The 20949-nt window shown below is 35.5% G+C and overlaps 1 pseudogene; it reads left to right on the top strand.

Annotated features, from left to right (window-relative positions):
• The first annotated feature begins 840 nt into the window (after positions 1-840).
• On the top strand, positions 841-1859 carry LOC120158792 (annotated as a pseudogene).
• The last annotated feature ends 19090 nt before the right edge of the window (positions 1860-20949 follow it).

Below are 20949 nucleotides of genomic sequence, written 5' to 3'. Positions count from 1 at the left end.
ATGACTGCCATGAATGGTTGGTAATCCTTGGGCAATCCTTTCAAGATGCTAGCAATATGACTGACGTGTGAAACTACACTGCCACACGAGGCAAGTGCATCATACACTTCCTTTACTCTGGTAAGGTACACACGCATATTATCATTACATTTCTTAAGCAATTGTAGCTTACAGTGCATGCTCATTACAGTCGTCATAGATCTATTGGCAAAGAGCTGTTACACTGTGTTCCACACCGCAACAGCCGATTCAACACCAACAAACTGAGGAAGAAGATGAGAATTGATGGTGGAAAGAAGCCACGATGCAAGCACACTGTCTTGTGCCATAAAATCCTCAAAGGCATCATTAACACTCACCTCGCCGTTCTCACTAATAACCATCTCTGGCGGTGGCTTCAAGGTACTGGTCAACAACCTTTCGAGACGTTGGCTACAGACAGTCAACAGGATTTGCTATTTTCCATAGCAGAAAATTCGTCTCATCGAGAATGAAGTTAACTTTCTTATGCGAGAAGCCTTTAGACGACTCCATAACCAACTGAGGAAGAAAAATAGTAACGAAATCTAAAGAGAAAACCCAAGATCTTTGGAGAAAGATACCATATTAGGAAGAACGTATTTGTAACTATGATACATAGGAAAATGTATCTTCTTCATTGACTTAAGCTTGCTTATATACAAGTTGCATAGCTAGCCACTCATAACTGCAAGTTAACAGAGTACTGACAGATTAGCTAACCTCCTAATTACTCAATACTATAGCCACTAAGACACTAACACGTGTATCTCTAATAATAATAGTCAAACATGCCGTAACAACCCCAACGTCCTCCGAGGTATGTGTCTTTATCATGGATTTTTCTGCACCGTTGCTTTCCAAGTGGTCGCCAGTCTTAATATCCCTCCTTACATATTCTTTTCTCCAGAGTTGTTTGTCTCTCCTCTTTCCTTTATCTACCGATTCTTCATAAAACTACCACCAAAAGCTTTAAAGAACTCAGCATTCTCCTCAACATCCGTGGCATGCCACCGATACCATCTGCAGATATGCCAAAGCCATTGCTCGATCGAAATGATGGAGTGTATGAGATATTCTTCAATGACTCCACCTACTTGCCCAAGGCAGTTGAGATTATAATCAACAGTTTAGAATCCCTCGAGTTGAGAGCCATGAAAGCAATTGACCATGGACTCTGTGTGCCAGATGGTCCTACACCTCCTTCGTATTGTATCGGACCCTTGATTGCTGACGTTTGATTGGAAAAGTGGAGTTAATTATAATGATGGAGGCATCCCTGATTGCTTGTTATGGCTCGACAAGCAGCCTAATAAAATTGTAGTGTTTTTTTCTGTTTTGGTAGTCTGGGATTGTTCTCGGTTCAACAGTTGAAGGAAATAGCTATGGGTTAAAAAAATGGGCAAAGATTCTTGAGGGTGGTGAGAAACCTACTATCGGATAACCTAAGTGTGGCTATCAAGGAACAGGCGGAACCTGATTTGGAGGCCTTGTTACCCGTGGGGTTCTTGGACAAGACCAAGGACAAGGTAAAGGTGGTGAAGTCATGGCACCGCAGGTGGCGTTGTTGAACCATGGATGGATAGGTGGGTTCGTGACTCACTGCGATTGTAACTCGATGCTAGAATCTGTTTGCATCGGCGTTCCAATGTTGGTGTGACCGCTCTACGCGGAGCAAAGGTTCAACCGAGTGTTGCTGGTATAGGAAATGAAGATATCGTTGCCGATGGTGGAGTCAGAGATGGGGTTCATGGATTCGAGTGAAGTGGAGAAGCGGGTTAGAAAACTGATGGAGTCAGAACAAGGTAAATTGATTAGGAAGCGATCCATAGCAATATAACACGCTGACATGGCTGCTATGAGGGAGAGAGCTCATCTCGCACTAGCTAATCTTTTCGAGTCGTGAAAGGGATAATGGCAGAATTGTGGTAACATTCCAATAAAAAACAAATAACCTATGTATTAGGTTAATTTTGTTTTGATGCAAATTATAATGAATAATTAAATTAACTATATTTTGATGTAATTTTAATAATAGAAGATTATATGGTATTTAAATTTATTTAATAAATAAATATTTATTTTGAAAAATAGTTCTTATTGAATAAGATTTTTTTGGTGATTTAGTAATTTTCTTTATAAATAAAAAATTTGTTAAAAGTTTATTTTAAAGATATATAGTTCTTTTAGTATTTATCTTTATAAATAAAAAAATTATTTTGAAGAAATATAGTTCCCTTTGAGAACTATGTAGGTTTTATGTTATAGGGACCAAGTTTGTAAGATATTGAACGAGTGCTTTGAGATTTTTCGAGTTTTTGTATAAATATCGAATTTTATGATACAGTGATATCATTTATTTGTACTCTTCGTGAACTATACGATTATATTGAATTATTCTTCTTCTTACCAGTAGAGATAATAAAGGTTGAAGAACGAAAATTCCATCTCTTGTGTATGTCTTATTTTACGTTGATTTCGGTTTAATTACTTTTCTTTTTACAAATTCCTAACAAATAACATTATGAGCTTTGGTTTAAGTCTATGAAGTTTTAAAGGAATTTTTTACTGTAAATATTTGTTTGTAATATTAAATATATGTACGAGAAGTTTGTTGTCGCAATGTTTTTCAGTTAAAAGGAAATAATTGTTTGCCTTCAACACAGATTATGTAAAAATTAACGTTGTTGGAAGATTTAGTGACTATGCTTCAATGAGTATGTGACCTAGGTAGAGATTGAAGTTTTTGAAGACTTGAATATCAATTTTTTTTTAATAAAATTTAAGTCAATAGGAAAATTTGTTATATTTTGACCAAATTTATAATAGGTAATTAAATTACGACCAAAATTATAATAGGTAATTCTAATCATTGAACATTATTTGATATTTAAGTTTATTTAATAAATAAATATTTATTTTAGGAAAGAAGTCTTATTGAAGGTGATCGAGTATTTTGGAGAGATAAAAAATTATTTTGTAGAGATGTAATTCATCTTTGCAACGTTTTGAGTTTATGTTGTATAAATAAGGTTTGTAGGGATACTGAAAGAGATTTTTTTTTGGATATTCAAGATTTTGTTTTAGATATTAGATTTTAGAATATATGTGATATCAAGCATTTATACCCTCATTTGCATCCTCAATTCTAAATAAGATTTTATTTTTGATAAATTTTTAATAGTTCTAAGAAACAATTATAAAAATTATATTTTTAAAAAGAGAAAATCGCCTCAGTGACCAAAAATACCTTATAATATACGATTTTAACCAACTTTTTTTGGATTTGCCAAAATGACCAATAAAATCGCAACGCGATATCAAAATCGCAACGCGATTTAGAAAATCGCAACGTTAAAAAGAAAATCGCAACGGTCAAAAGAAAATCGCAACGCGAGCTTCCAAGCTCGCAACGCGAGCTTCCAAGTTCGCAACGCGATTTAGAAGAAAATCGCAATGCGATTGATAGAATCGCAATGCGATTTATAGAATCGCAATGCGATTGAGAGAGTCGCAACGCGATCTAGAAGAAAATCGCAATGCGACTGAGAGAATCGCAATGCGACTGAGAGAATCGCAATGCGATTGAGAGAATCGCAACACGATTTAGAAAATCGCAACGTTAAAAAGAAAATCGCAACGGTCAAAAGAATAGTTAAAAAAATTTTGTTTCTTAAGAATTTTCTCTAAAAAGATAGTATCCGCGCGGACGTGTCGAAGACACGTATTACCACGACCACGACCACGACCACGACCACGACCACGACCCGACCCGACCCGAGACGAGACGGCGGCGGCGGCGGCGCACGAGAGTCCCCCTTGTCCTCTTTCACTCAACAAGGAAGTGCAAAATACAAGCCTTAAATATAATTCCCAATAGTGTTTCCAATACTATGTGGGATTGAGCATTACCAACACTTGTTCCCAATATCATTATTCTTCAAAAGTTATCATCCATTACAATATGAATTATTGATAATAAATTAATTCATTTTAATAAGTATTTAAAATTATAACTTGATAAATACATGAAATAATTCTATTATTAAATAAAAAATATATTTTTTATATTAAAATTATTGAGATAGATTTACTATAAAAGTAAAAGATTTTTTTTCACGTACAACCTCTATGTGAATTAGTTTCACAATAAGGTATCGGTTATGCATTGGATTCTTTCGTATTAGATGGTCTTTAATAAGATCATCATCATCATTCTTTTGTTCAACAATACCATATATTAATGAGGTATATTGGTTCATTAACACGACTAATTCATATTGTAATGGATGATAACTTATGAAGAATAATGATATTTGGAACAAGTGTTGGTAATGCTCAATCCCACATAGTATTGGAAATACTATTGGGAATGGTATTTAAGGCTTGTATTTTGCACTTCCTTGTTGAGTGAAAGAGGACAAGGGGGACTCTCGCGCGCCGCCGTCTCGGGTCGGGTCGGGTCGGGTCGGGTCGTGGTCGTGGTCGTGGTCGTGGTAATACGTGTCTTCGACACGTCCGTGCGGATACTATCTTTTTAGAGAAAATTCGTAAGAAACAAAATTTTTTTAACTATTCTTTTGACCGTTGCGATTTTCTAAATCGCGTTGCGATTTTCTAAATCGCGTTGCGATTCTCTCAATCGCGTTGCGATTCTATAAATCGCATTGCGATTCTCTCAGTCGCATTGCGATTCTCTCAGTCGCATTGCGATTTTCTTCTAGATCGCGTTGCGACTCTCTCAATCGCATTGCGATTCTATAAATCGCATTGCGATTCTATCAATCGCATTGCGATTTTCTTCTAAATCGCGTTGCGAACTTGGAAGCTCGCGTTGCGATTTTCTTTTGACCGTTGCGATTTTCTTTTTAACGTTGCGATTTTCTAAATCGCGTTGCGATTTTTATATCGCGTTGCGATTTTATTGGTCATTTTGGCAAATCCAAAAAAAATTGGTTAAAATCGTATATTATAAGGTATTTTTGGTCACTGAGGCGATTTTCTCTTTTAAAAAACATATATAGAAATTCACAATTTATTTTTAAAATTATAAAATATAATTTGAAATTATATAAATTTAAGAATTTATTATTTCATCAAATTGAAATGGCCGTCCAGCTCAGTTGGTAGAGCACAAGGTTCTTAACTTTGAGGTCGTGGGATCGAGTCCCATGGAGGGCATTTCATAATTTGGAGGTCACCTACGGAAGCTGCTCTCAACCTAGTATTGGGGGCATCCTACTATCTTACATCTCCCTTACCCCATTACATATGGGAACAAGGGACAACCATTTTATTAATTCATCAAATTATTTTATAAATAATTTTTTATTTAATTATTATTAAATTTATAATTTTTGAGATATAACAATTTTAATAATGCTAAGTCTATATATATATATATTGCCGTGACCATCCCTTTTATGGGGCCACAACCGGGTAGGTACGCCAAGGCCAACCATGTATAGGGCCTAGTGGCAGGGTAGAATAAGCTTGTCCTCTTTTCAAGCATTTCAATGTTTTAGGTAGGGAGTGGGGGTATGACTTACTGTCCCCTGTTCGAGCATTTCAACGTCTATAGGTAGCATTTATATTATTTTGTTTTCGCATATATATAGGGGGTGGACAGCCGGCAGAGTTTGGGCTGATCCACAGGTAAAGATACTTGTCTTGTGAACACCATCGAGGGCTGCCCCTACGGCCTAATCGATGGTGTGGGTGAGTCTTCTGTAACCCGATGTTTCTTTTATTAATAAAACATTTTTCTCTCGGAGAAGTCCGGGGGTTGAGGTGTGCATCCGCTATGCCTCACGGGATCAGATTATTGGTCGAATGACCATGAGGCTATAAAGATCTAACGCGATGTTTGATCAGATCTACGAGATTAAGGCTGACTTGGTTGGGAAGCGTCCATTTCGAGTGCCGCACGGATTAGCAACCGAACCAACTAGGCTAAGTCCATGACACTTGGTATCAGAGCACAGAGGTGCGTGTTTGTTTACTAAAAGCACGGAGGTGCTCATTTTGTTGAGTAAAGCATGATAGTGCTTGTTACCTGCTTGTTGCACAGCTGTGCACAAGTGCTAAACCTAGCATAGAGGTGCTTGGCCGTAGATCGCAGTACGGAGGTGCTCGATCATTTGTAAAAGCACAGAGGTGCTTGATTTTAGATTGTAGCACAGAGGTGCTCAATCCTTCTAGTGCACAGAGGTTCCAGATTTTAGATTGAAGCACAGAGGTGCTCAGTCATTTTGGCTGCACAGAGGTGTCAGTCCTCTATTGAAGCACAGAGGTGCTCAATCGTCTTAGCTACATAGAGGTGTTAGCTCCCGACTGAAGCACAGAGGTGCTCAGTCATTTTTTTTTAACTGCAGAGAGGTGTCAGTTCTCGATTGAAGCACAGAGGTGCTCAATCACTTTTGGCTACACAGAGGTGTCAGCTCTCGATTGAAGCACAGAGGTGCTCAATCGTTAATTCTAGCACAGAGGTGCTATGGATTCAGCACAGCGGTGCTCTTTTCCTTCCTAATTTAGGGACAATTGTGATTATTTATGTTGCAGGCATAGAGGTGCCAGCGAGTTACATAGAATGGTATGCACACGAAATGACAGAGCAACAAGCTCTCACAGAGGTGTAGAGCAGGAAGTTACTGAGCCGGTTGTACCGAGAATGGTTCGTACATGAAATGGCGGATCGACAAGCTCTCACAGAGGTGTATAGCAGGAAGCTATCGAGCCATTTGTGCAAGAGCCTGGTTCGGTTGATCGACGGAAGCTAGAAGAGATCGAAGCCACGCTAGCGGCCCTTAGAGCTCATATGATATCTGGTGATCGTATGAGGAGAGTCGAGGAGACCCATGAGGATTTGCTCGAGACAGTGACTGATTTGGGCAATGAGGCAAGAGATGCCATAGGCGTCATACAACTTGGGTATGATGAGCTGAAGGCTCAAGTCAGTGTGCTTCAGGCAGCGGTAGCTAGTTTGACCGCAAACCCTATTGAAAGAGTGGGCGTATGAGCCAAGATCCCTGATCCTCAACGCTTTGATGGAGCGAGGGATGCTAAAGAGCTTGAGAATTTCTTATTTGACATAGAGCAGTAGTTTCGAGCTATGCGCACGAAGTCTGAGGAAGATAAGGTTGCAATGGCTTCGATGTATCTAGGTGGTGACGCTAAGTTATGGTGGCGATCCAAGTTCAAAGATGGAGTGTGCTCCATTACGACTTGGGATGCATTAAAGAAGGAGTTGAAGACCTCCTTCCTCCCCGAGAATGTAGATTACAACGCTCGTAAGAAGCTAAGGGAATTATCCCACATTGGGATTATACGGGAGTATGTGAGAGAGTTCTCAACCTTGATGTTGGATATAAAGGATATGTCGGAAAGAGATAAGTTGTTTCATTTCCTTGAAGGGCTCAAGCCATAGGCTAGACTCGAGCTGCAGAGACAGAAGGTTCAAGATTTGACAGTAGCGATAGCTGTTACCGAGTGCCTTAATGATTATAACGATCATCCTGGAAAGCGCAAGACGCCTTCTGGGAGTGGAGCTAACACCCAACATGTTAGTGGGAACAAGTTGGCTCGAGGGGAGAAGACATCGAGTTGGGGAGCAAATAGAAGATTCCTTGGAAGGGACCCAGCTCAAAATAAAGTCCCTACTGGTCCTGGCTCGAGCAATAGAGGAAATAGACCCTCGTTAAGGTGTTTTCTTTGTAATGGACCTCATCGGGTTGCAGAGTGTCCACAACGAAGTGCTTTTAATGCCATGGTTGCAACAACAAAGGACGGAGAACGAGTGAACGCTCCGATGGGAGATACCGAGCCTGAGCCGGCTAGAATGGACTCCATCCGATTCATAACTGCATTACAGTCTCAGTTGAGTAACTTAAGGAAAGAGCCAGAGAGGGGATTGATGTATGTGGACATCTCAGTAAATGGGAAAACCTCTAAAGCTCTAGTCGACACAGGGGCCACATATACGTTTATCTCTCCAGAGGAAGCTGAGAGATGTAAGTTGATTATCACCAAGGAGGTGGGACAAATGAAAGGAGTTAACTCTGTCGCTTCAACGATATGTGGAGGTGTGAAGAGGGTTAGTATCAAGCTTGGGTCTTGGGAAGGAAGTGTAGATTTCACTGTTTCCCACATGGATGATTTTGACGTGGTATTAGGGCTCGATTTTATGATGGCAGCCCAGGTGATTCCTGTCCTGACATCTAGTTGTTTAATGTTCATGGGGGAGCAACCATGTGTGGTACCAGCTACGATTCTCCCTCGTCCTGGGAAGAAGATATTGTCCGCTATCCAATTTAAGAGAGGGGTGAAAAAGGGGGAGCATTCATTCTTAGTCTTTCTAATTTCCAAAGAGGATGACAATCTTGGCACGGTGCCCAAGAATGTTCAAGAAGTGCTGAGAGCTTTGAGGATGTAATGCCAGGTGAATTGCCGAAAGAGTTGCCCCCTAGATGGTTGGTGTACCATGAGATTGAATTAATCCCAGGAGTAAAACATCCTGCGAAGTTCCCATATCGGATGAGTCCTCCGGAGTTGGCAGAGTTGAGGAAACAATTGGATGAGTTACTCCAAGCAGGATTTATTCGACCCTCGAAGTCACCTTTTGGGGCGCCTGTGTTATTCCAAAGAAAACATGATGGGAGTTTGAGATTATGTGTTGATTATAGAGCATTAAACAAAGTGACTGTCAGGAATAAGTATCACATTCCGTTGATTGTCGATTTGTTCGACCAGCTGAGTAATGCTAAGTATTTCATGAAGTTGGATCTCAGGTCGGGATACCATCAAGTGAGAGTGGCCGAAGGGGATGAGCCAAAAACGGCATGTGTAACTCGGTATGGAGCATTTGAATTTCTTGTTATGCCTTTTGGACTAACCAATGCTCCCGCTACTTTCTGTACTTTGATGAACCAGGTGTTTCATGACTATCTCGATAAATTCATAGTCATCTACTTGGACGATATAATGATATTTAGCACTTCTATAGAAGAGCACTTGGAGCATCTTCGGTTGGTGCTGACGAGATTACGGGAAAATCAGTTGTTTGTGAAGAAGGAGAAATGTGCTTTCACCCAAACACAAGTCCAATTTTTGGGCCACATCATTGAACGAGGGCACATTTGTATGGATAAAGAGAAGGTGAAGGCTATCCAAGAGTGGCTGACCCCATAAAATGTTAGTGAGCTTAGATCTTTCCTTGGTTTGGCCAATTATTATAGACGATTCGTAGAAGGTTATTCTCGTAGAGTAAAATTACTCACTGGTTTGCTAAAGAAAGGCTGTGAGTGGGTTTGGTCCAAGGATTGTCAAGAGGCCTTTGACAATTTAAAGAAGGTGGTAATCAGTGAACCAGTGCTTACCTTGCCAGACCTGGAAAAGCCTCTAGAAGTAGAGACAGACGCATCTGACTATGCAATTGGAGGGGTACTCTTACAGGAAAAACATCCTGTGGCGTTTGAGAGTAGGAAGCTAAATGAAACTGAAGCGAGATATACGGCTCCAGAGAAAGAACTTCTCGCAGTAATTCATTGTTTGAGGATTTGGAGGCATTATTTGTTGGGTTCCAAATTTGTGGTAAAGACCGATAACACAACAGTTAGCCACTTCCTGACACAACCGAAACTGACAGCAAAGTAAGCTAGATGGCAAGAGTTTCTGGCCGAGTTTGACTTTAAATTTGAGCATAAGGCGGGGAAAAAGAATCAGGTTGCTGACGCTTTGAGTCGCAGGGCAGATTTGGCAACACTTTGATGTGTGGCCCCTATATCCGCTATTAGAGTGTCCAATGAAATTCGTCAGCTCATTGTGAACTTTTCCAAGCAAGATCCGCAAGTGGTGGTACTTATGGAGATGGTTAAAAAGGGTGTTTCGAAATGGTTTTGGATAGAAAATGGCTTATTGATGACAAAGGGGCCACGAATGTTTGTTCCTCGAGCTGGAAATCTACGACAGAAGCTGTTGAAGGAATGTCATGATACCCCATGGGCCGGGCATCCCGGTTGGAGGCGTACTGTTGCTTTTTTGGGACAAGGGTATTATTGGCCTCAAATATGCCAAGATGTGATGGATTACACCAAGACATGTCTTATCTGTCAACAAGATAAGGTAGATCAACAGAGGACTGTCGGGTTGCTCGAGCCACTACCCGTGCCCGCCCGACCTTGGGAGAGTATCTCCTTGGATTTTATATCACGCTTGCCTCGAGTAGGAGATCTTTGATCAATTTTGGTGGTAGTGGATAGGTTCTCGAAGTACGTCACTTTTATACCAGCATCAAAGTATTGTTCGGCGGAAGAGACTGCTAAGTTGGTGTTCAAACATGTGGTGAAATATTAGGGCATTCCTCAGAGCATAGTCAGTGACCGGGATGGAAGATATATTGGGAAATTTTGGAAGGGATTGTTCCAGTTAGTGGGAACACAACTCAACTTTTTGTCGAGTTACCACCCTCAAACAGATGGACAGACTGAGCGATTTAATGGACTCTTGGAGGAGTACCTGAGGCACTTTATTCAGGCCAATCAGAAGAACTGGCCTCCATTATTGGATGTGGCGCAATTATGTTTTAATTCACAAAAGAGTTCATCTACTAATAAAAGCCCTTTTGAACTGGTGACAGGTCAGCAGCCAAGACTTCCTCATACTGTGGATGAGACCTCTCAAGGTAGATGCCCTCGTGCCTCAAATTTTGTGGGGGAGTGGAAGCAGAATATGGAGATTGCCAAGGCTTACTTGGAGAAAGCAGCGAAGCGTATGAAGAAATGCGCAGATCGTAACAGACGAGACCTACACTTTCAGGTTGGAGATTTGGTGCTAGTCAAGTTGATGCCAGAACAACTTAGGTTTTTGCGCCAGAGGGATCGTCGCTTGGTGCGTAAGTACGAGGGTCCAGTCTCAATAGTAGCAAAGGTGGGGAATGCTTCGTACAAAGTTGACCCTCCTACTTGGATGAGAGTTCACCCTGTCTTCCATGTGAGCAATTTGAAGCCGTTTCACACCGATCCCAATATCGATAATCAGAGTATGTCTGCCAGGGAGTCAATCGGCACACAACCACCCTCACAGCGTCATGTTGATGAGATTCTGGCAGGGAGAACTGTTAGGGTGGGTGGAAAGCAAAGACGGGAGTATCTAGTCAAGTGGGGAGGCTTTGATCAGGAAGAGGACACTTGGGAAAGAGAGTATGATCTCAGGGCATTCAAGCAAAAGATTGAAGAGTTTCAGGCCATGCAGTCGACGACGACGTCGACAAATTAGGTGGGGGAGATTGTCGTGACCATCCCTTTTATATATATATATATATATATATATATATATTTAAGTGTATACTGTTCACTATAGAATTTTTCCTTTTCGTGATCTATACGATTATAACATATTATTATTTTCTTATTCGTAAAGATAAATAAGATTTAAATATATTAAATCTCTCTTACGCATACTTTATTTTACATTGGTTTTACGTAAACTAGTTTTTCATTTTCAAATTCTTAACCCATCAAACTTCATGTTGGAGCATCGAATCATTGATGATATATTTTCTTTGAAGATGGTTAATTCCTTCTATTTTACTTTAGACATAGAACTATAAATGGTCCGGCCTAAGCTTCCAAATTAACAGGATGAAAACCACGGGAGGTCGTTTTTGGCGGACTCGTATTTGATTTTCATCTATAGCTATAGTAAAAGACAATTTTCTTTACTAAGAATACTAATTTATTGGGAAATCTATTATAACAACAACAACAATAATAATAATAATTGATTCGTGTTGCTTTGAATGTATTATTGATAAAAATAGTGACAAATATAAGAATTATTTAAGGTACGGGTTAATTTTGAAATCTAAATTTTTTTATGTTAATTATTTATTTTATTTATGATGTCTAACTTAAAATTTCATTTGTACCTACCATATATAAAAATATTTTGTTATTAATATTTATAAACTCATCTTAAAAAGTATTATACCTTCGAAAGTTATCCTCGGAGGTTGGCTCTTTTCAAACTTCAGAGTCCCCACTAAACATCTATGACCGAGCTTTTAAATCAACCACAATATACGAAAAAAGTCTTTAAACAAGACATTTGATAAATCCACATGACCTATCAAGATAAACAAACCTAATTAATTTGTTAGCCTATGAATAATTATCATAATTCTATATTTGATATTATCAACTAGAGTTATTATAAATATCTTTTCACCACATCTAAATAGGGACTTTTCTTAAATGATATTCTTTTCTTCAAATTCTCGTCCAGATAATTGTTTTTTATTAAAAATTTCAAGTACAAACAACTAAATATATTGTATATTATTTATGTTATAATAGTATTTATTATTATACATTAAATTAATGTGTTGAGTAAAAAATTATGTGTTATAAATGAATTCTTATATATTGTAAATTTGAAAAATAAATCTTATCGAATTGGGCTACCAATACGAAACAAAAACTTAAGTTTAATGATGATTGTTAAAACAAAAATAATTGATTGACCAAAATAAATCTGTATGAATAGTTGAGTGACTACATATGAATTTACCCACATATTTTTTAACTGAGTGATTGAGACAAATGAGATAACGATTTAAATTTTAGGGGATAAAACATCCAAAAAATACTTTAATAAATAACTCGATATAAATAATATAATTTAAGGTACAATGATTCATTTGAGTGTAACATATTAAATCCGTGGGTTCATTCTTCCGTAAGACAAAATATTAGGAGTACATCTATCTCACACGGATAAACCAAATGTAATAGTAATACTATATCTAAACTTCAAAAAGTCATATAATAATTAAAAAACACAAAACCTACAAAGGTATTGAAGTTGTTGGGCCGTTGGTCTCATTGTGTCGGAAAGGATCCTCTGTCCCATAGATTTAAGAGGAGGGATAGACATGAATCAGTTGGTCTGAATCTAAAAATCGACTAAGAAAATATATTATTTATAATTAATTTAAGATTTTAATATTTTTAAATTAAATTTATTTATTTATTTTATATTTATTTATTAATGATTATATATATAATTATATTTAAAATTAAAGTAAAAATTTATTTAATATACCCGAACTCAAGCAAAATTTAAAATCAAAAGATAAATTTATAATTTGAATATTAAATATTTTTCTTATGATTATAATTTGAATAGTAAATTATTTTTAATGATTTCATATATATAATCATTAAACAAATAAATATGAAATTATTTTTATGTTTAAACTTGAACAAGTTATATAACATATGTATTGTTGAGTCAATTGATAGAATGAAATAGCCAAGAGGGGGTGAATTATCAATTAAAAATTTTGTGGAAGCTTTGACAGAAAAATATAAATAATTTGCACAACGATTTAGAGTGGTTCGACTTTCTCAACCAAAGTCTACGTCCACTACCTTAGCTATCCACACTAAAGATTTCCACAAATTCACTAATTTGTCTTTCTTTTGAGGATAAAGAGTAACCTTACAAATCCCTCAAGAATTATACCCCAAATTCTTGAGACACTCTCTCTCAAGGAGAAAATTACAAATTTGCAAACTTATAAGAAACCTCACAAGGAAAGATTGTTTGCAGAATTCAAGAACAAATAAGAACACTCAAGAAATGAATACAAATAAGCACAAGTAGTGTTCTTTGGAAATCAAAATGAATGTGAATGAATGTTGACTTGATTTTGCTCAAACTTGATGTTTAAGGCTTTCTCAATTATTTCTCTCATTTCTTGTTGTTCATCAATGGTTTGAAACCTTGTTTATATACTCCTTAGATCAATTCTAAACGTTGGAGATGTTGTGGGAGTCAATAGAGCTGTTTCTATATGTTTTCCACTCAAAATGGTTGTTGGGAGCGTCTTGGTATTGGTACTCCACTATGGGGTATCGATACTACCTGTTATAAATTTACCTGTTATAAATTTAAATAATTTGATCGTTGGAAACCAACGGTATTGATACCGTCCAAGGAGTATCGATACCAAACAATGGTATCGGCACCATTTTGACATTCTGTTAAAATTTGAAGTCAAAACCAAAGGAGTAGTATCGGTACTACATAGGTAGTATCGGTACTACTATAGTGTATGGTATCGATACTGCTAAGACAATATCAGTACTACCATATTAAAATTGAATTTTTGACTCGATTAAAGTTCGAAACACTTAGTAAAAATTATTTTAAAAATAATTTTAGTGTGAATCTCAATTTTCCATTAAGGAGTAAAATTTAACATTTTAAAACTTTGAGTAATATTTGAAATATAAAAAAATTGAATCGAATATAATCTTAAAATTTATAAAAATTAATTAAAATATTTGTTTGTTATATTGAAATATCAAAATGTTTTCAACAATCTCACCCTCTTTGATATAACAGAACACTTTAGAAATTTTAAGACTTTCTTTTGTTTCCTTTTGAAAAACTCTCTTTGAATAATTACTCCCCCTTACTTTAATATTTCTCCTCCTTTTTGTTAAATCAAAAAGACTCTTATAAAAAAATGGTCAAAAGATATATATATATATATATATATATAGGTGTGAAGATCAAGAAAGCCAAGATAGATTAGTCAACGTCATCAATATTCAATATGTATTTAGGTATGGTCATAACTGTACTATGATGCATAATGATGAATAAATTCAAAATCTAATTAAATTATCATAAAAATTCAATCAAATTCAAAATACCATTCAATTATCCAAAACATAATCAACCAAATCTAAAATATCAAAATGTTTAGACAATGTTCAAGATTCAGAAACAGAAATCAACTTAAGAATTACTAGCAAAGTATGGAGTTCATTCATCCGTAGGAGGGTCGGGATTGGATTGATGTGCTCTAAAGGAAGCAATATCTCTAGTAAGTGCATCGAGCCTCTCATCTACTGCATTGAATCTATTATTCATTTCTTCGTAATGAGCTCGAGTTTCCCGTTGATTTTCTAGCAATTGAGTTCCCATAGCGGTAAGATGGGACTCCATGGATGCGAACCGTAAATCCAATGTCTCCATTAGCATTTGAAAATATGAAGGCATTGCACTACCTTGACTAGGAGGCTTGTTGTCGGGTAGTTGGTTTACAGGATCATCAACATCCCATAAAATGTCGTCAAGTTCAGGAATCGGAGCCGGAGCTGCTCATGAAAAACTAGCACCGGGAGTTTTCTTGGTTTATCGAACCCAGTTTTCATTGTCTTTTTTCCATCCAATTTACGAAGAGAGGTAAAGTATATTTGAGTACTAAGAGGGATGGATATATCGAGGTCTACCTTAAGACCGACTTTAATGAACATGTTACTCAGTAGACAACCGTAGACTAAGGATTCAACTCGTTTAGAGGGTATATTGTTAACGGTTTCTACTAACTCTCCAAGATAATTTGAGGGAGATTTATTCTTTTATTGTTTTGTATATAATGTATCCACCATATGTCTATGCTACAGAAGGATAAGTGTTTTCCTCCAGATGGTCTAAACGACCAAGAAATCATTAAGTACAGAAAACGTTCTTGGTAATCTAGAACAGTAGTACTTTTATTTACTTCATATGGTGAGGGCACAAAATCTATCTCATTATCTATTCCTATATTTTCTAGTCCAAAGGTACGAGCAATAGAATCAGAATCAATAGTAATGCATTCACCTAAGAGATAGGAACAAATACTTCCGGTTGCAGTACGAGATTCATTTTGGACACAAACCAAATTAGAGTAGAAAATGCAAACAAACTGATGGTAGACAACGGGTTTGACTTTAAAGGTGTTGTCGAATTTACAAGCTTTGAGAGTTGGGAGATATTTAAAGTTCATTCGTTCCATAGCCGTTAGAGAGGGAAGTCGCTCATCCCTAATAGAATAAGACTCAAATGATTAACGTACCTAGAGTAGAGATTTCTACGATTAGGTTCGTTAAAGTAAGAGTTTCGAATGGTCATTTCGGATGGATTAGGATTAGGAGGTGGGTTTTGAGGTTTATTGGCATGACTAGAAGATAACCTATGGCATTTGTGAGACATTTTTAGAAAATCAGAATAGTATACCTACAATTAAACAACATATGTATGCAAACAATTAATCCCAAAACTCAATACGAGTCCTCAATTCAAGGTATCCTATAACGAGTTTATAATGGGCAAATTTTGAAAAAATAATTTTGAAAAACTATATTTTATATAAATTTTTTGAAAAACAATATATATATATATGTGTATATATATATATAATCAAAACAAAACATTTATATATATATATATATATATATATATATATATATATATATTTGAAAATTTTGAAATTATGATGTTTTTGAAAAATTAATTGTAGATTATAGTGTAAAACTACAATCTACGAAATGCCCATTCACTAATTTAAACTAAAACTATCTAAATCTAGTCCTATATTCAAAAATCAATAAAACATTATTAAAAAATACCTTGAAAGATGGATTGAGAAGAGATTTTGATGTTAATGATTTTAGCAGGTTCAAGAGTTGAAGAACAATGAAAATCCGACTTGAAGTTGTTGGATTGCGACGATGTGAGAGAGGATTTTGAGAGATGAGAGGAATGATTGAGAGTTTAAAATTTAAGTTTTAGGGAAAAAGATGAAATTTTAGGGATTTATAGACTAAAACCGGTGAGTAGTATTGGTACTCCTCGAGGAGTATCGATACTCCAAAGTATTTTTCGAGTAGCATCGATACCATGGTATCGATACCCATTCAAGTAGTATCGATATTGGATGAACATTATCGATACTTGATAAGAACAATATCGATATAGGCTAGTAGTATCGATACCAAATGCAGAAAATGGTAAAAAATGTATAATTAAACACATAGCATGCAACATTTATCAAGAATAATGGTATTGGAAACTCTAATTCAGAAAAATTAATTATGTTCAATCAATCAAACATAATTTGAACATAATTTTTATTTTCTTGAAAATCATAAACTCCCCCTAACTAATAGCATAGAAGATATTTAAGAAGTCATTTTTGCATGTATTTTTCTTTATTTATAAAAGTTCTAAAATTATTTTAAACACAAAATCAAGGTAGGTTTATTAGACCTAATTCTCTCCTAAGTGTCCAAAATCTTTCTGTATCTAAAGGTTTTGTAAAAATATCCGCTAATTGGTGCAAAATATATATATATTCTATAACTATATCTTCTTTTAAGACATGATCTCTAATAAAATGATGTCTAATTTCAATGTGCTTAGTTCTAGAGTGTTGAATGAGATTTTTAGTGAGACAAAAGCACTAGTATTGTCACACTTGATAGGAATGGTACCTACTTCAATTCCATAGTCCAAAAGTTGTTGTTTCATCCATAAAACTTGTGCACAATAACTACCGACTGAAATGTATTATGTTTCAGTGGTAGATAATGCAAAATTATTTTGTTTCTTTGAAAACCAAGAAATTAACATATTTCCTAAGAATTGACAAGTACCGGAGGTGCTTTTCCTATCTAATTTTCATCCTCCATAATCTGCATCCTAGAAGGCATGCAAGGTAAAATTAGAGTCTCTAGAATACCAAAGTCCTATACTAAGAGTGTCTTTAAGGTATCTAAAGATTCTTTTAACGGCTTGTAAATGAGATTCCTTAGGACATGATTGAAATCTAGCACATAAAGAAACACTAAACATAATGTTCGGTGTACTTGCGGGTAGATAAAGCAAAGAGACAATCATAGACCTATAAAGTTTAACATCTACACATTTACCTTCTTTATCTTTGTCAAGCTTTGTAGATGAGCTCATAAGAGTGGCTTGGGGTTTCATATTTTCCAATTCGAACTTCTTGAGCATATCTTTGATGTACTTTTCTTGATTGATGAAGATGCCATCTTTTCTTTGCTTGATTTGGATCCCCAAGAAAAATAAAAGCTCCCCCCATCATGCTCATCTCAAATTCACCTTGCATTAACTTAGCAAATTCTTGGCAAAGAACATCATTAGTAGAAAAAAAATTATATCATCAACATAAATTTGAATTACTAATAAATCTTTACCTTTTCGTTTTATAAACAATGTAGTGTCAACCTTCCCTTTCGAAAAACCTTTTTCAATTAGAAATTTGTCAATCATTCATACCAAGCTCTAGGAGCTTGTTTTAAACCATATAAAACTTTTGTCAATTTGAAAACATGATTAGGAAATTTTGAATCCTCAAAACCATAAGGATATTCCACATACACTTCTTATTTTATAAAATCATTTAAAAATGCACTTTTAACATCCATTTGGTATAATTTAAATTCATGAAAACATGCAAATGCTAACATCATTCTAATTGCTTTCATTCTAGCTACGGGAGTATATATTTCATCAAAATCTATTCCCTCTTCATGAGTATACCCTTGAGCAACAAGTCTAGCCTTGTTTCTCACTATGTTACCACTTTCATCTAGTTTATTCCAAAATACCCATCTAGTACCAATAGTAGATTTATTTTTTGGCATTTTAACTAATGTCCATACTTGACTTCTCTCAAATTGATTTAACTCATCTTGCATAGCCATAATCCAATTTTCATCATTTAATGCTTCTTTAACATTATTAGGCTCTATGCATGAAATAAATGAAACATAACTACAAATATCTCTAAGAGAAGATCTAGTAGTTGCCCCTTTGGATGGATCACCTAAAATCTCACAATCCTTGACATAGTTGTACTCTCTTGGGTTTGTAATTTTCCTTTCTTTTATAATTAGATTCTCGAAGACATCTTAAGTTTCCTCATCCTTCACTTCTTCTTTTGATGATGATTCTTCTATGTCATTTGAATTTAATATACCTACGTCATCATTAACACAAGAATCCTTTTTATGAAAGGGATTATCATCGAAAACAACATGGATACACTCTTCTACTACTAAAATTCTTTTATTAAACACACAATATGCTTTAGAATTTATGGAATAACCAAAAAAATTCCTTCATCACTTTTAGCATCAAATTTGCCAAGATTGTCTTTTCTGTTGTTTAAAACAGAACACTTGCATCCAAAAGGATGAAGATAACTAATGTTAGGATTTTTATTTTTGAAAATTTCATATAGAGTTTTCTTCAAAATAGGCCTAATCATTACTTGATTAATCACATAACAAGCAATATTTGTGGCTTCTGCCCAAAAATATTTTGGTAAATTGTTTTCACAAAGCATGTTTCTAGCCATTTCCTCTAAAGTTCTATTTTTCCTCTCAACAAATCCATTTTGTTGAGGGGTTCTAGGTGCTAAACAATTATGGCTAATTCCATTTGAATTACAAAAATCACTAAATCCAAGATTGTCAAATTCAGTTCCATGACCACTCCTACACTTGAAATAGAGTAACTTTTTTCATTTTGGATTACTTTTGAAAAAGTGATAAAATTTTCTAAGGCTTCATCTTTAGTACTTAAGAAAAGAACCCAAGTAAACCTAGAATAATCATCTACCAATACAAAAACATATTGTTTTCCACCCAAGCTAGTAGTTCTATTTAGCCCAAAAATATCTATATAGATCAGTTGTAATACTCTACTAGATGATACATCATTAATAGGTTTAAAGGAAGTTCTTTTGTGTTTTTCTTTTGCACATGCATCACAAATTGTATCATGATTAAATTTCAATTTTGGCAAACCTCTTACTAAATTGCCTTGAACAAGTCTTCGCAAAACACTCATACTAGTATGTCCAATTTTCCTATGCAATAACCAACAATCATGCTCATCTTTGGCTACTAAACATAAATTAGTCATGTTGATGTTATCTAAATTCACCATGTATATGTTCCCTATTCTATGACCAATAAGCATAATCCTATTAAATGCAATGTCAACAATTTTACACCCATTTGATTCAAATAAGACATTGTGTCCTTTATCACATAATTGAACAGTACTCAAAAGATTATGCTTTAACCCATTAACATACAAAACATTTTCAATTAGTATGGAAGAGGTATTACTAATAGTACCTATACCTTCTATGTGACCTTTTGAGTTGTCACCAAAGGTTACTACTCCTCCATTTTTGTCTTTAAGTTCGTCGGTTATATGTCTTGAGCATCCACTATCAAGGTACCATGAATTTGAGTTTGTGTTTTGTGCCTTGTAGCAATGCTCATTTACCTACAAACATAGATTAAATTTTGGTTTTTGGTACCCATATTCTTTTGGGTCCATATTCATTAGTCCCCAATAGCTTAGTCCCTTTAGGTACCCATTTACTTAAGATATCATTATCTTTAGTAGTAATGAGTCCTTTAGGGACCCATATACTTTTAATAATCTCACCACTTTAGGTTCTTTGGGGACCTCTATGATTGTAAGATTTAAAGTTCTTTCTAACATAGTTGGAATTTAAATTTTGTCCTTTTCAAAATGGTTTATTCCAACTCTATTGAAAGAAGCTTTAAGACCATCAAGTTTCTTTTGATGCTCATCATTAACTTTTGAAAGTAAGTTATGAAAATCAAAATTTTTCTTTTCAAACTCTTCTAGTTTGATTTGCATATTTTTGAACTTACTTTCAAGTTCACTGTTGGTCTTAGATAAGAGATCAATTTCATTTTTCAGCTTTGAAATATTTTTCTTGTATTTTGAATATAAGATCTTATACTCCGAGGCCAACTCATAATATGCCTCTTGTAACCCATTAAAAGAATAATCATCTAACATGGATGAGTTATAGGTTACCTGAGATTCCTCCTCGATGGCCATTAAACACAAGTTAGCTACTTCTTGTTCCTGTTCATTGGATGATTCATCATCACTCCAAGTAGCCACGTGTGCTTGATATTTCTTCTTGAAAAGACCCATGTTCTTCAATTATGGTCAATCAAATTTAATATGCCTAGGTTTTTTGTATTCATAATAGATTATGGGGTCCTTCTCCTTGGA

The sequence above is a fragment of the Hibiscus syriacus genome, unplaced genomic scaffold, assembly GCF_006381635.1.
Source record: "Hibiscus syriacus cultivar Baekdansim isolate YM2019G1 unplaced genomic scaffold, ASM638163v2 tig00111330_pilon, whole genome shotgun sequence".
NCBI classification, from domain to species: domain Eukaryota; kingdom Viridiplantae; phylum Streptophyta; class Magnoliopsida; order Malvales; family Malvaceae; genus Hibiscus; species Hibiscus syriacus.
Note: the sequence above shows the minus strand (reverse complement) of the source record. Positions and strands in the feature narration are given on the sequence as shown.